The sequence below is a fragment of the Sminthopsis crassicaudata genome, chromosome 3 (genome assembly GCF_048593235.1).
Source record: "Sminthopsis crassicaudata isolate SCR6 chromosome 3, ASM4859323v1, whole genome shotgun sequence".
In the NCBI taxonomy this organism is placed as follows: domain Eukaryota; kingdom Metazoa; phylum Chordata; class Mammalia; order Dasyuromorphia; family Dasyuridae; genus Sminthopsis; species Sminthopsis crassicaudata.
Window position 1 is genome coordinate 132122862 of NC_133619.1, and position 15534 is coordinate 132138395.

The following is a 15534-nucleotide window of genomic DNA, read 5'->3' on the forward strand; positions in this document are numbered from 1 at the left end:
ACTGATTAAACTGATCTAGGAATTTTTCTTGATAATTTGTGTATGATAGGCCACATCCATATACTGAGCTTAATGTTTCATTTGTAACCTAAATTTTTTCCCTAGAATTTATGTTATTTATCATATACCTATTCTACTCTTAAAAATTTGCAACTAATTTGAAGCATCCAACTTTTCAGACACTCTCCTGACCAGTGCCTAGAGAAGGGGTTCTTAACCTGTTTTTTGGATTCTGTGGGCAGATTTTGGTAAGAGCAAAAGAGGAGAAATTTAAAAAAAATACTTTGACAACTTCATTTCAGTATAATTGATTTCCTTTTGAAATACTGTGTAATTAATCTTATGGATTTTAATGCATTATTATGAAAAGCAGTTAATGTGTTTCAAAAATTGCCAAAGGAATCCGTGATACAAAAGTAGTTAAGAGTAACTGGTCTAGAACATAAAAAAAATTACTGTCAACCAAAGTTGCATGAGTAGGGCAGATTTGTTAACATCTCCTTTCCTAACTGTGCTTTATCATCAAACTATGATCACTGTTTTATTGTTATACTGCCAAAATTAGCCAATCAGCATATTCATGCAAATGAATAGCTAGGAATTGGACTTGTAAGCTAATTGATATAGGGATTCTCAGGTGATGAAAATCCTCACAACTCAGGTACTTCCTCTTCAATTTGTTTAGCACACTGAGAGAATAAACAGCTTTCTCAGGGTCAGTCTTTTACTATGTATCAAAGGTGTGATTTGAATGCAAGTTTTTTCTGACTAGACCATCACTGTGTCCATTTTATCACAATGTCTTATATTTGTGAAGCTTGTAATAAATCCACTTATATGTTTTTATATATCTAGAAAATTCTGGAGAAATTATATTTCACAAGGTAATTAACAAAAATGAAGAATGAAAAGTGATGTAAATATCATTGATAAATTATTTTATTTCTTTTCCATAATAATATTTCAATGGGACAAAAAAGATGGTTGATGTCATGATCCTCCAAAGAGTAAGTACTAATAGATAGGTAATTTGCTAGTACTCACCTTAGCAGCTTGAGTTCTCTTCTTCCATTTTGCAGTGTCAAAGGAATTCTGCTGCATTGCAACATAACACTTCACTTTTTGCTGCAGACCCAGAAATAGTTTTAGTTAAATAACGTATCACTAGTATGGGAAGAAGTACAATACACTAGTCACTCCCCTACACGTCTGATCCAGAGAATCTTGCACTGATGAGATGCAATCCCTAGTATGCATTCTAAATGAGCATAAATCTATAGCCTTCAGTCAAGACAAAAATATTCAGAGTTCACCTATCTTTACATAATAATTGAAGTCATGACCTTAGCACAGAATCAGAGAAAAAAATACAGACTGTCATTCATGGGAAATAATATCAGCTTCTTATTAAAGAATACATCTTTTAAGTAAGTGTTTTTTTTTTTAATTTGACCTCTCTTTCTCTAGCAATGACACAAGTATAAGAAAAGAGAGTTCTCTAATTTAATCTAATTGACAATCCATTTCTGAAAAATGTGTCACCTTGCCATCTACCAAGACTAACTAAATCGCTGTCCTATGTGGATACAAGGCAATTTGCTATTATAACTATGCCAGGGACCAAACATCCTCTTGCTGCCTTTGCAAATGATCACACCTCGATTTAAGGCTTCTTCCTCTAATGGGACATGAATTATCATCACTTGCAAGCCAAACTCGGGGCAATAAATAATGTCTAATTTAGTGCTGGCAAAATTCTAACAATGGATTAGAAAGATAGATTCTATGGGGGTTCTAAGAAATAGAAGTGACATAATTTAACATTTCATTCTCTGGTGACTCAAAAAGAGGTAATATTATATAAAGAAAAAATATTCACAGAATTTCATTTCCCCTCATTTGGTTTATGAATATCAGGAGTCTTCTTTGAATGAGCACAGTTTTCAAAAAATTAAGTGAGGAAATGCCCCAACATATAAACTTGTCACTTGGAATTCTTTGAAGTTTCCATAATTTACACATCATACAGCTATATGACCATTGACATTTTTAAGCATAATGAATTCTAATTCTATATATTTAAAAATGACTGTTGAAAGAAGTTTTAGAAACTGCATAATCTCTTTAGTAACATATCAACACAAATAATTTTTTTTTCTTTTGGTTAGACAAAAGCTAAGTAATAGGTCTGAGGAGACATCAAGAATTGTAATTGGAAAAAGCAAAAGTATTTGATTATTCCCTATGACAGATTTTAATTATAAAACAAAGGTAAAGCAGTTTCTGTATTTTAAGGTAGACTAGATTAGTCACAAGAGCACAATTTAAATTTAGAGCTCCATCTAGTGGAACAAATATGCTTGTATTCATGCAGCTACACAATTCACACAAATAATATTCATTTAAAAAAATGTTAACACTACACTTGAAAATAGGTAAATTAAATTTTAAATAAATCAAATGACAGTATATTTGTTAGTCTATTAGGATTAGTAATTATAAATATAATTACTTTAGTTAAAGTTTTTTTTAGTGACCTTTAAAAAGTCTTACAAGCTATCTTCCATTGAAACATTCAGTTTCAGAAATGAAAGACGCATAGGCCGGGCTTTGTGTCGCCTTTACTGTCCAATTTAAAACCTCAGGGAAACCGCTAGAACACAGCGCCCTGGGGCACAGCAGTGCTAGTCACCTCTGAGGCACTTCCAGGGAGGGGGTGGGGAACTCTCTCCCAGAGCTCTCTCTTAGCTCAGGTGCAGGAACAGCTGCATCAATCCAGTCTGGGAGGAAGCTGGTAAAGAAGTAAATAAATAATTTCCTACCCCAGGGACAGACCCCAAAAGATTTTTCAAGTATGAGTAAGAAGCCCAGAAAAACCATAGATTCCTTCTACACAGAGAAAGAGGGGGTTTCCAACCCGGAGGAAGTTAACAGCAGAGAGTCAGCAGATAACAACCTAAAGGGGAATGATTCCTGCCCCACATAACTCTCTCCTAGAAGAGACTATTAAAAAGTTAAGAGAGTTGGAAGAAAAATGGGGAAAGGAAAGGGAAGCTATGATAGAGAATAACAATGTCCTGAAATTGGAGTTGGAAAAAATAAAGAATTCACAGGAGATGCAGGGAAACAAAATTTGTGAATTAGAAAACGTTAAAAAAAATCACAGGAAAGTAGGATTTCTGAATTGGAAAAGATAAAAAAGTCTCAAGAAAATAGAATTTCTGAATTGGAAAAAGAAAATAATTCTCAAAAAAAAAATTAGGGAAATGGAAAAAAAATCAATAGAGCAAAATAACTCATTTAAAAACGAAATTGGGCATTTACAAAAAGAACTAAAAACTGTGAAAGAAGAAAATAACTCCTTAAAAGTCAAGATGGAACAAATAGAAATGAATGATTCACAGAGAACCCAAGAATCAGTCAAACAAAACAAAACAAAAAAAAAAAAAAAATGAGAAGCTGGAGAACAACGTCAAATATTTACTGGGAAAATCTATAGACCTGGAAAATAGATCTAGGAGAGATAATCTGTGGATCATTGGACTTCCCGAAAAGCATGACCAAAAAAAGAGCCTAGATTCTATTTTACAGGAAATTATCAAAGAGAACTGTCCAGAGATAATAGAAACAGAAGGGAAAGTAGATGTGGAAAGAATTCATCGAACTCCTTCTGAAATAGACCCTAAAAAAAAGAACACCACGGAATATTGTGGCTAAGCTGCAGAATTACCACACAAAGGAGAAAATCTTGCAAGCAGCTAGAAAAAAAGAATTTAAATACCAAGGTGCCACAATAAGGGTCACTCAAGATCTGGCTGCCTCCACATTAAAAGATAGAAGGGGCTGGAACCTGATATTCCGTAAGGCAAAAGATCAAGGACTGAAACCAAGAATCAACTACCCAGCTAAGTTTAGCATCTTTTTCCATGGAAGAAGATGGCAATTCAATGAAATAAAGGAATTCTATATGTTTCTAAGAAAAAAACCATAATTAAACAAAAAATTTGATCTACATCCACAAGACTGAAGAGAAACAGAAAAAGGTACACAGAAACCTTGAGAACTATAACTCTGTTGCGGGTATATAAAAAGTACTCATGGATAATTTGATTTTACTGATATAAAAGAAAAAAGGGGGGTTTAGTAAAGGGAAAGAGGTCGTCTTAGAAAAAGGGGAAGGAATGATAAAAAGAGGGAAACTACATCCCAGGAAGAGGCATAGAAAATACAACATATCTGAGGGAATTTAGTGAGGGGGAGAATCATTGTGTGAATCTTACTCTCATCAGAAGAGGCTCAAAGAGTAAATAATTGACATATTTGTTTTTCAGAGAATTTTCTCTCACCTCATTAAGAGGCGGGAGAGGAAAAGGGAAAAGGAAAAGGAGAATGAGGGAAGCGATTTGGAGGGAGGAAGGAGGGATACTAAAAAAAAGGGAGGGCTTCGCGTCACAAGGGGGGGGTCTGTAAATTAAATATCGGGGAGGGGGATGAGGGGGGTCAGGGGGGTCAAGGGAAAAAGTATAATCTGGGGATATGATGGCAGGAAATACATAATTAGTAATTTTAATTGTAAATGTGAATGGGATGGACGCTCCCATCAAATGGAGACGGATAGCAGATTGGATCAAAAATCAGAACCCTACAATATGTTGTCTGCAGGAAACACACTTAAAGCAGGGAGATACATACAGAATAAAGGTAAAAGGTTGGAACAGAGCCTATTATGCTTCAGGTAAAGCCAAAAAAGCAGGGGTAGCTATCCTTATCTCAGATCAAGCAAAAGCAGAAGTAGATCTCCTTAAAAAAGATAAGGAAGGAAACTATATCCTGCTAAAAGGTAGCATAAACAATGAAGCCATATCAATACTAAACATATATGCACCAAGTGGTATAGCATCTAACTTTCTAAAGGAAAAGTTAAGAGAATTTCAAGAAGAAATAGACAGTAAAACTATAATAGTGGGAGATCTCAACCTCAGATTTAGACATATCAAACCACAAAACAAGAAAGACATTTAAAAAGTAAATAGAACATTAGAAAAACTAGGTATGATAGACCTTTGGAGAAAACTGAATGGCAATAGAAAGTAATATACTTTCTTCTCAGCAGTTCATGGATCCTATACAAAAATAGACCATATATTAGGACATAAAGATCTCAAAATTAAATGTAGGAAGGCAGAAATAATAAATGCCTTCTTCTCAGATCACAATGCAATAAAAGCTACATTCAGTAAAAAGTTAGGGGTAAATAGACCAAAAAGTAATTGGAAAATGAACAATCTCATCTTAAAGAATGACTGGGTAAAACAGCAAATTATAGAAACAATTAATAATTTCACCCAAGATAATGACAATGATGAGACATCATACCAAAATCTGTGGGATGCAGCTAAAGCAGTAATAAGGGGAAATTTTATATATTTAGAGGCTTATTTGAAGAAAATAGAGAAAGAGAAAATTAACGAATTGGGCCTGCAACTTAAAAAAGCTAGAAAAAGACCAAATTAAAAACCCCCAACCAAAAATTAAACTTGAAATACAAAAATTAAAAGGAGAAATCAATAATATTGAAAGCAAAAAAAACTATTGAATTAATAAATAAAACCAAGAGTTGGTTTTATGAAAAAGCCAATAAAATAGATAAACCTTTGGTAAATTTGATCAGAAAAAAGAAAGAGGAAAATCAAATTGTTAGTCTTACAAATGAAAAGGGGGATCTTTCCACCAATGAAGAGGAAATTAGAGAAATAATAAGGAATTTCTTTGCCCAACTTTATGCCAATAAATTTGATAACTTAAGAAAAATGGATAACTTCCTCCAAAAATATAGGCTCCCTAGATTAACAGAGGAGGAGATGAATTGCTTAAATAGTCCCATTTCAGAAAAAGAAATAGAAAAAGCTATTAATCAACTCCCCAGGAAAAAATTCCCAGGACCAGATGGATTCACATGTGAATTCTACCAAACATTTAAAGAACAATTAGCCCCAATGCTATATAAACTATTTGAAAAAATAGGGGATGAAGGAGTCCTACCAAACTCCTTTTATGACACAGACATGGTACTGATACCTAAACCAGGTAGATCAAAAACTGAGAAAGAAAATTATAGACCAATTTCCTTAATGAATATTGATGCTAAAATCTTAAATAAGATATTAGCAAAAAGACTTCAGAAAATCATCTCCAGGATAATACACTATGATCAAGTAGGATTTATTCCAGGAATGCAGGGCTGGTTTAATATTAGGAAAACTATTAATATAATTGACCATATTAATAATCAAATTAATAAGAACCATATGATCATCTCAATAGGTGCAGAAAAAGCATTTGACAAAATCCAACATCCATTCCTACTAAAAACTCTTGAGAGTATAGGAATAAATGGACTTTTCCTTAGAATAATCAGGAGCATATATTTAAGACTGTCACTAAGCATTATATGCAATAGAAATAAACTGCAACCTTTCCCAGTAAGATCAGGAGTGAAACAAGGTTGCCCACTATCACCATTACTATTCAATATAGTACTAGAAATGCCAGCCTGGGCAATAAGAACCGGGAAAGAGATCCAAGGAATTACAGTAGGAAATGAGGAAATCAAACTATCACTCTTGGCAGATGACATGATGGTATACTTAGAGAACCACAAGGACTCTGCTAAAAAGCTATTAGAAATAATTCAGAACTTTAGCAAAGTGGCAGGATACAAAATAAATCCACATAAATCCTCAGCATTTTTATATATAACCAACAAAATGCAACAGCAAGAGATACAAAGAGAAATTCCATTCCAAACAAATGTTGAGAGTATAAAGTATTTGGGAATCCATCTACCAAAGAATAGTCAGTATTTATATGAGAAAAATTACAAAACACTTGCCACAAAAATAAAGTCATATTTAAATAATTGGAAAGACATTCAGTGCTCTTGGATAGGCCGAGCGAATATAATAAAATTGACAATACTCCCCAAACTAACCTATTTATTTAGTGCTATACCAATCAGACTCTCAAGAAACTATTTCAATGACCTAGAAAAAAATAACAACAAAATTCATATGGAAGAATAAAAGGTCGAGAATTGCAAGGAACTAAAAAAAAAAAAAAAAAAAAAAAAAAAAAAAAAAAACTCAGAGGAAGGTGACCTAAGTGTACCTGATCTAAAGCTATATTATATAGCAGCAGGCACCAAAACCATTTGGTATTGGCTAAGAAATAGACCGGTAGATCAGTGGAATAGATTAGATACAAAGGACAAAAAAGAGTACATCTATAGCAATCTAATCTTTGACAAACCCAAAGATACCAACATTAGGGATAAAAATTCATTATTTGGAAAAAACTGTTGAGAAAACTGGAAATTAATATGGCAGCAATTAGATATGGATCCACACTTAACACCATATACCAAGATAAGATTAAAATGGGTCCATTATTTAGGCATAAAGAGTGAGATAATAAATAGAGTAGAGGAACAGAGGATGGTCTACCTCTCAGACTTGTGAAGGAGGAAGGAATTTATGACTAGAGGAGAACTAGAGATCATTATTGATCACAAAATAAAAGATTTTGATTACATCAAACTAAAAAGTTTCTGTACAAACCATACTAATGCAAACAAGATTAGAAGGGAAGTAACAAATTGGGAAAATATTTTTAAAAGCAAAGGTTCTGACAAAGGTCTCATTTCCAAAATATATAGAGAACTGACCCTAATTTATAAGAAACTGAACCATTCTCCAATTGATAAATGGTCAAAAGATATGAACAGACAATTCTCCGATGAAGAAATTGAAACTATATCCACTCATATGAAAGAGTGTTCCAAATCACTACTGATCAGAGAAATGCAAATTAAGACAACTCTGAGATACCACTACACACCTGTCAGATTGGCTAAGATGACAGGAACAAATAATGATGAATGTTGGAGGGGATGTGGGAAAAATGGGACACTAATACATTGCTGGTGGAGTTGTGAAAGAATCCAGCCATTCTTGAGAGCAATTTGGAACTATGCCCAAAAAGCTATCAAACTGTGCATACCCTTTGACCCAGCAGTGCTACTACTGGGCTTATATCCCAAAGAAATACTAAAGAGCAGAAAGAGTCATATATGTGCCAAAATGTTTGTGGCAGCTCTTTTTGTTGTAGCTAGAAACTGGAAGATGAATGGATGTCCATCAGTTGGAGAATGGTTGGGTAAATTGTGGTATATGAAGGTTATGGAATATTATTGCTCTGTAAGAAATGACCAGCAGGAGGAATACAGAGAGGCTTGGAGAGACTTACATCAACTGATGCTGAGTGAAATGAGCAGAACCAGAAGATCACTGTACACTTCAACAACTATACTGTATGAGGATGTATTCTGATGGAAGTGGAAACCTTCAACATAAAGAAGAGCCAACTCACTCCCAATTGATCAATGATGGACAGAGGTAGCTACACCCAGAGCAGAAACACTGAGAAGTGAATGTAAATTGTTAGCCCTAAGATCTGCCTGCCCATGTCACATGTACCTTCAGAATCTAATGCTTATTGTGCAACAAGAAAATGGTATTTACACACATGTATTGTATCTTGGTTATATTGTAACACATGTAAAATGTATGGGATTTCCTGTCATCGGGGGGAGGGAATGGAGGGAGGTTGAGGATAATTTGGAAAAATGAATATAAGGGATAATATTATAAAATATATATATAATAAAATTAAAAAAAATACATACCCATACACACATATGTGTGTATGGGTGTATGTATATATATATATAAATGACATGTGCATGCATATGTGTTATACAAATTGACATATATAAATTGATGTGTAGATATCTAATGCATACTTATATATGTGGCAAAAAGTTTGGGGACTGTAGGAAATAGTCTGGGAAATGACATATTTAGAAATTTAGAAAATAATTAAAGGCATTTCTGATATTTCCCCCATATTTTTAATTACATGCCCGATTCCTACTTGTTTCCTCATAATATGTGACCATTTTCTTCTGATGTATTTGTCACTTAAGGTAAAGCATAAATGATGGGGAATAGAAGACGTAAAGGAAAAGGGGAAAAAAATAAGATTAAAGAGTTTGCAGGCTTGAACACATAGAAAACTAAGGGAATGGAATGAAGGTTTATGTAAAAGTACTTAGAGAACATTCACTTGCCCACCCACTAACAGGAATCCCATCTCCAGCTTTCTTACACAGTGAAAACTTTTAAGGGAACCAGATTTTCACTGAAATTATTTTGACAGCTTGTGATTTCCTAACCACTTGCAGCTGATTAATTTCTGCAGACTCTTTTGAAAATCTTTGATGAAATTTCATAGTCTCTTTTTCTATGTTCCTTGTTCAGTTTCTGCCTAAGTCAGTGGGCAACTGATTCTAAATAGTTAATATAGTTAATATAGCACCAATCACTTCACTGCTAGTTACATACATTATTTTGAGTCATTTCCTCCTTAAACTGCAATCAACCTCTTCTAGCTAACATCATCATTTAATGAGGTCTAGGGTCTCCCATATCATTTTCTTTCCAGAACTAAAGACCTTGACTTTTATGAAATTTCCCAACATTCTCTGTCTCTTCTCCAAACACTTTAAAATGGCAACTTTATTAACATAATATCATTTGTATTTTAGTATTTTGTAAAGTTATTTGCACAAGGTACATTATAAATTTGTCTTCTGGGAGTTTAATATCAGGTTTAATGTTTATATCAGACAAAGATACTATAGTAGTTTCCCATTTCTCTATCTATCCCATTTTACACATGAGGAAAGAGGCAAACAGAAAAAAATGATTTGTCTAAAGTCATATAGCTAGCAACTGTCTTAAACCATATTTGAATTTAGGAAGAGGAATCTTCCTGTCTTTAGGCCAAGTGCTCTATTTACTTTATTATCTATTTATTATGTGTGAATACAAGTATAAATATATGTAATATTTAGAAAAAATATAAAGACACATATGTAATAGCAACTGCTTATTTAGCATTTTAATGTTGACAAAATGCTTTATATATAAACCCATTTGATCTTATAAAAACTTGTGAGATAGATACCATTCAAAAATGACTTACACAACTGCACACACCCACATGCCTTCATACACTATGTACATTTATATTTCAAGGCCTATAATTTCAATTGTGTCTAGAAATATGAAGAAGGAGATTGCTTACTCATTAATTTTAGCAATTGTTCTGCATTTTCAAGTCCCAAATATTGCCTGGGACATGCAAATGGTAAATTATTTGCTCAGTGTTACAGAGCCATTGAGTATCAGATGCATGATTTCAACCTATGCCTTCCAGCTTCAAAATCATTAGCTTTTTTAATATTAACTTATTATTAAGGTAATTATTCATACAGTCTCTCTCTTTTATCTCTGTTCTCTGTCTCTCTCCTTCCTTCTCATATGGAGTCATTAGCTTTCACTTGCCCAAGTCTAATTTTTAAGGAATTCTTTGCATGTTAGCTTCTTGTACCTCCTTTTGCATTTGATAGATTTTACTTATAAAAGCGGATTTTTGTTTGTTTTATTTTTCCCCTAATGGATTTTTTTTTAATTTGGCCAATTCTATTTTTTAAAGAATTATTTCCCTAGGCCATTTTTTGTGTTTCCCTTTAGAAGCTATTTACATGGTTTTCCAAGTTCTACTGCAAAAGTCTCATTTCTTTTTTCCAATTTTTCTTCTAAATCTCTTATATGATCTTTAAAATAATCTTTGAGATCTTCTAAGAGGATTTTGGGGCTTGAGGCCAATTCACATTACACTTTGGAAGCTTCATGTATATGTATTTTGACACTATCATCTTCTTCTGATTTTGTGTTTGAATCCCCTCTGTCTACATAGATACTCTCTATGATTTTCTGATTTTTTAGCCCCTTTTATGATTTTTAAAGTTGAATTCTGCTCCTAGGGTACAGGGTGCTTTGTCCCAAACTTTTTATGCTGAGAAACAGATACCTGGTCAAAGACTATCCATACTAGGGTCTGAGGTGCTTTCAGTTTTACATTACAAAGTTACATTGGGATGGCCTGGCCTAGTTACACTTCTTGTACTGGGGTTTGGGGGCTCTTAAATTGCCTTAGGACTGAATCTGGAAGCCTCACACTTGGCCTGCTTTGCCACTGGCTAGTTGAGCCAGATTAGAGAGGATTTGGTTGCTGAATTGTGTGGTGTCTAGGGCCTTCTGCTTGCTTGCTTAGACACAATCTGTGTTAAGTGGTGCTCCCTATTTTCCCAAGGAAAATGTGGTACTCATTCTATTTGTGGGTTGTATCATTCCAGATTCTGTTTAGTGGTTTAACCTTAATTCTGAGGAAAAATGGGGAGAACTCAGGCAACTTCCAGGTTTCTCTCTGCCATCTTAAGATGTTTGTTTTTTAAGGAACTGTTTTTCTTTTCTTCTGAATTTGTTACTAAGATTTTAAAATTAAATATTCTTAGGCATATCCTTTCAAACTTTCTTCTATGTGGTGCAGATTTTAAAAAATCATAATTAAGGTACAATCAAAACCAAGTCCCACAGATATGTATATTGGTCTTTTCTTCCCAACAACTATAAACAGTGGTAGGAAATAGCAAGACATTTCTCTTCTACATATTGTTGGTATCTAAATGGAGAGAATTGTAGTAAGAACAGAACAAATTCTTGTCAGGTCTTCAATCTTATCAATTGCCTGTTGAAATCCAGATAGTTAAGAAAACACAGTTCTATTTAGGTTATTTAGTCATTGTAAAATGTAGATTGGCAGTAAGGAGGAATTAAGTATTTTATTGAACTGAAAGAAGAATAAAGAAAGGAACAAAATCCACTATCATGTTATCCTGCCTAACATAACACAGTTAATAATATGCCAGAATCATTTACATGTAAAAGGGCAATTTGTATCACGAACTTGACTATACCTTGACCATAATTTTAAAATATATTTTATCATTTTATATTGCCTCAAGCAACAGCTACATAACCTTCTTAAACAATTGTCAATCATTCCATAACAAGGATAAGCTCTGAGGATAGAAACAAAGGACAAATCATGATCTGTGCCCTCAAGGAATTTGCATTACAGTGGCTGAAGAGAACAAGTAAAAACCTCTGAATATTTAATATTTATATGATATAAATAGAAAGTAATATCAGAATAAAGGTTTTCCTGTGGAGGGAGAATATTAGTAGGAAAGACTTCTTGTAGAAAATGAGATTTCAAGTGAATCTTGAAGAAAGCAAAGGAAGTTAAGGACTTAACTAAGGAGTGAGTAGGGATAATAATCTAAGCATGGTAGTCTGCCAATAAAAATATGGGATATCAAGAGATATAATGTTCTATATGCAGAACAGAAAGACTCTATTATAGCTAAATTAATGACTGTGTGGTGAAAAGGAAAGTGTAAGAAATCAAGAATTATATTTTTGGTCATAAGAAATTGTGGGGATTTTTTCCCTTTTGACCTATGAACAATTGTTATTTTTTTCCCTTTCCTTAGGAAAATAGTTTGGTGAGGGATGGGAAGTAGATGGGAGAGAAAACAAATTCTTATTAATTGGAAATATGTGTGTGTTTGTGTTTGTCATTTGTTTTTAAGGAGAACTAATGATACCATAGAGTGATGCTTTGAATTGAATATGGGTTGAATTTAAGTGAGACAGAATACCATCTTCAGTCATTAATATCTGACCAAGGTCTAAGTGATACACAGCACCTGCTTTAGCTGCCTTCACAGTTTCGAACAAATAGTTTTCATTTATTTATTCTGCCAGGATGTGAGGCCTTTATGTTACTCTCAACCTGATTTAGCCCATCTGCCAAAATAAGGGAATGTGGTTGCTATGAATGTTATAGATTCTTGGAACCACAGATGATTGTTGGGAGAGTGGTTGCATAGCAAAGCAGCCTTGTAAAGGCTTCCTGAAATCTTCACAACAGAGGTCCTCCCTTAACACTCCATATAATACATATACACATTCATATATTCATAAATGTATACATTTACACACATACATAGATACACATATACATACACATTTATACATGCATATACAGATACAAACACACACACACACATATATATATATGTGTGTGTGTATATGTATATATATGTATATATATATATATATATATATATATATATATATATATATATATATATATATATATATATATATATATATATATGGATACAGACATTTTTACTTTCTAATAGTAAAAGTAAAATTGTGCTAAGAAAGATTTTAAAGTTGGATAAGGGCAAAGTTAACAAGGACTCATCTCAAATACAAGAGTTTACGTTTTATCTAGGTGATAAGAAGGAACCATTGCACTTACATTCTCAGTACCAAGTTTATTGTTAGCACAATGTCCTTTAGAAGATATGATAAATGCTTGGATGTTATGGGCCAAAACTCTGAATTTGAAACAAGGATTCTTACAACATGCTAACTCAGTGGAATTGATAAAGACAATGATTGTTTAGCATGGTGCTTAATAAGTTCTCTAGTTCAGTACATGTACTTATAGTACTTAATATAGTTCTACAAGACTCACACCTATGATAAGAGAGCATATAAGCTTGGACTAACTCAGCCAGAATCAGAACTAGGAAAGACAGAAACTATGGTGGTAGTCCTCCTGCATCCCCCACCAAAACCAAGATACATTCAGAAAGACCTCAAGAAAGCTGTCCCGGGGCCCCAAGCAAGGAGATAATAAACGCTTTAGACTTTAACACCTGGCTCACTTGTGGTGATTATTAAAACGAAGGCTGTTCCCAGAGACCCCAAGAAAAGCAAACCAAAGTGAGCATTACACTGGGAGGTGGGGGAAATAACACAGGATAATCAGAATTATTGAAAGTAATCTGTTATTACCTTTTGGGAAATCATCACATTGCTCATCTTTCTTATTAGGCATATTTATAGATCCACAGAGTTTGAATTTCTGTTCAAATAAGGAAACTCATAAGAATAAAAAAAATAGATTAGAAACTACAATGTTAGGGAGGGCTATTTTTTTCAGCTGCTATATTATGGCAATATCCTTTATTTTATAAACTATCTTCAACTTTAAAAGAAATTTCAAAAAAAATATTAATTTAAATGGAAATTTATATTATTATATATATATATATATATGTTCTTCAATTATTAGTAATCACTTATACTTATAAATTTTTTATAAATGGAAATGACCTTATGTTAGTAATTTTAAAATTTTTAACAAAATTTATCTTTAAAAGAAAATGGAAACAAACATGATTTTTATTAAAAAGAAAATTGGCTTACAACATTATAAAATTTTAGTAGTCTACCTGCCAAGACAAACTGAGGAACTGTAGGCACATAATTGGAAAATGCTCTTCAGAAAAATAAAATCAGAGCTAAACTATTGGAAAGCATATTAATTGCTCATGAATAGTGTGAGGCAATATAATAAAATCTTTCTGTCAAAACAAATATGCTTATTTAGAGTCAAATCAATAATATAACTAAAAACTATCTAATAGGGATGGAAAAAAATAAAAAAAAAAGAAGGTAGCCTTACAATAAGCAAACTGAAACTATATTATAAAGTAGTAACCATTTTCTGACTCTTGAGATTTCTTTTATCTTGCATATTTCCTTAAAAGATATAAGATAAAATCGATTTTCCATTAACCACTGACAATAGCTTCTATACTCAAAGTTCCTTTTCTATTACATTTCAACCACTTTCACTCTTTGCTTTTATTACTTAAGACTTTGATTAGTCTAAATTTTTTGTTGTTGTTTAATTTTTGCTTTGGAATCCCTATCTCCAATCTATTCTGAATATAACTACAATTCTTAGTTCATTTGACAGAAAGACGTAATGGAAACTTTCAGAATTCCCCAACATACTAAGAACATGATGTGTAGCAGCACTTAGGCCTACAAATAAAAAAACACTCCGTGATCAAATTTTATTGGCCCACTTGTAGTTCATCAAGAAGATATTCTAATTTTACCAACTGTTCACTATTCATGAAGTAAATGCTCTCCCCCTAACCTTCTTTAGTTTCACTACTTTAAGATTTAGATCAAACTTTGCCTTCAGGAAAAGTAAGTGATAGTGGAATTATTTGATCCCTTCACTACTAATGATTCCTATTTTCAAGTTACATTCCATGTCTTTCTAAAATCAGCTTTGGTCTTCAGTTTTTATAGAGCAATAATTTTCCGTTACCTTCACATACCACAAATTATTTTGTCATTCCCAAGTTGATGGACATCTATTCACTTTCCAATTTCTTGCTACCACAAAAAGAGCTGCTAAAATATGTTTGCACATATGGGTCTTTTTTTCTTTCTTCATGATTACCTTGGGATAAAAACAGTCCTGGTATTGCTAGGAAAGCTAGGAACAGTATTTCAACCGTTTGGGTATAATTCCAAATTGTTCTGCAAAATGATTGGATCATTCCACAACTCCACCAACAATGCAGTAATATCCCAGTTTTCCCACATATCCTCCAACATATGGCAT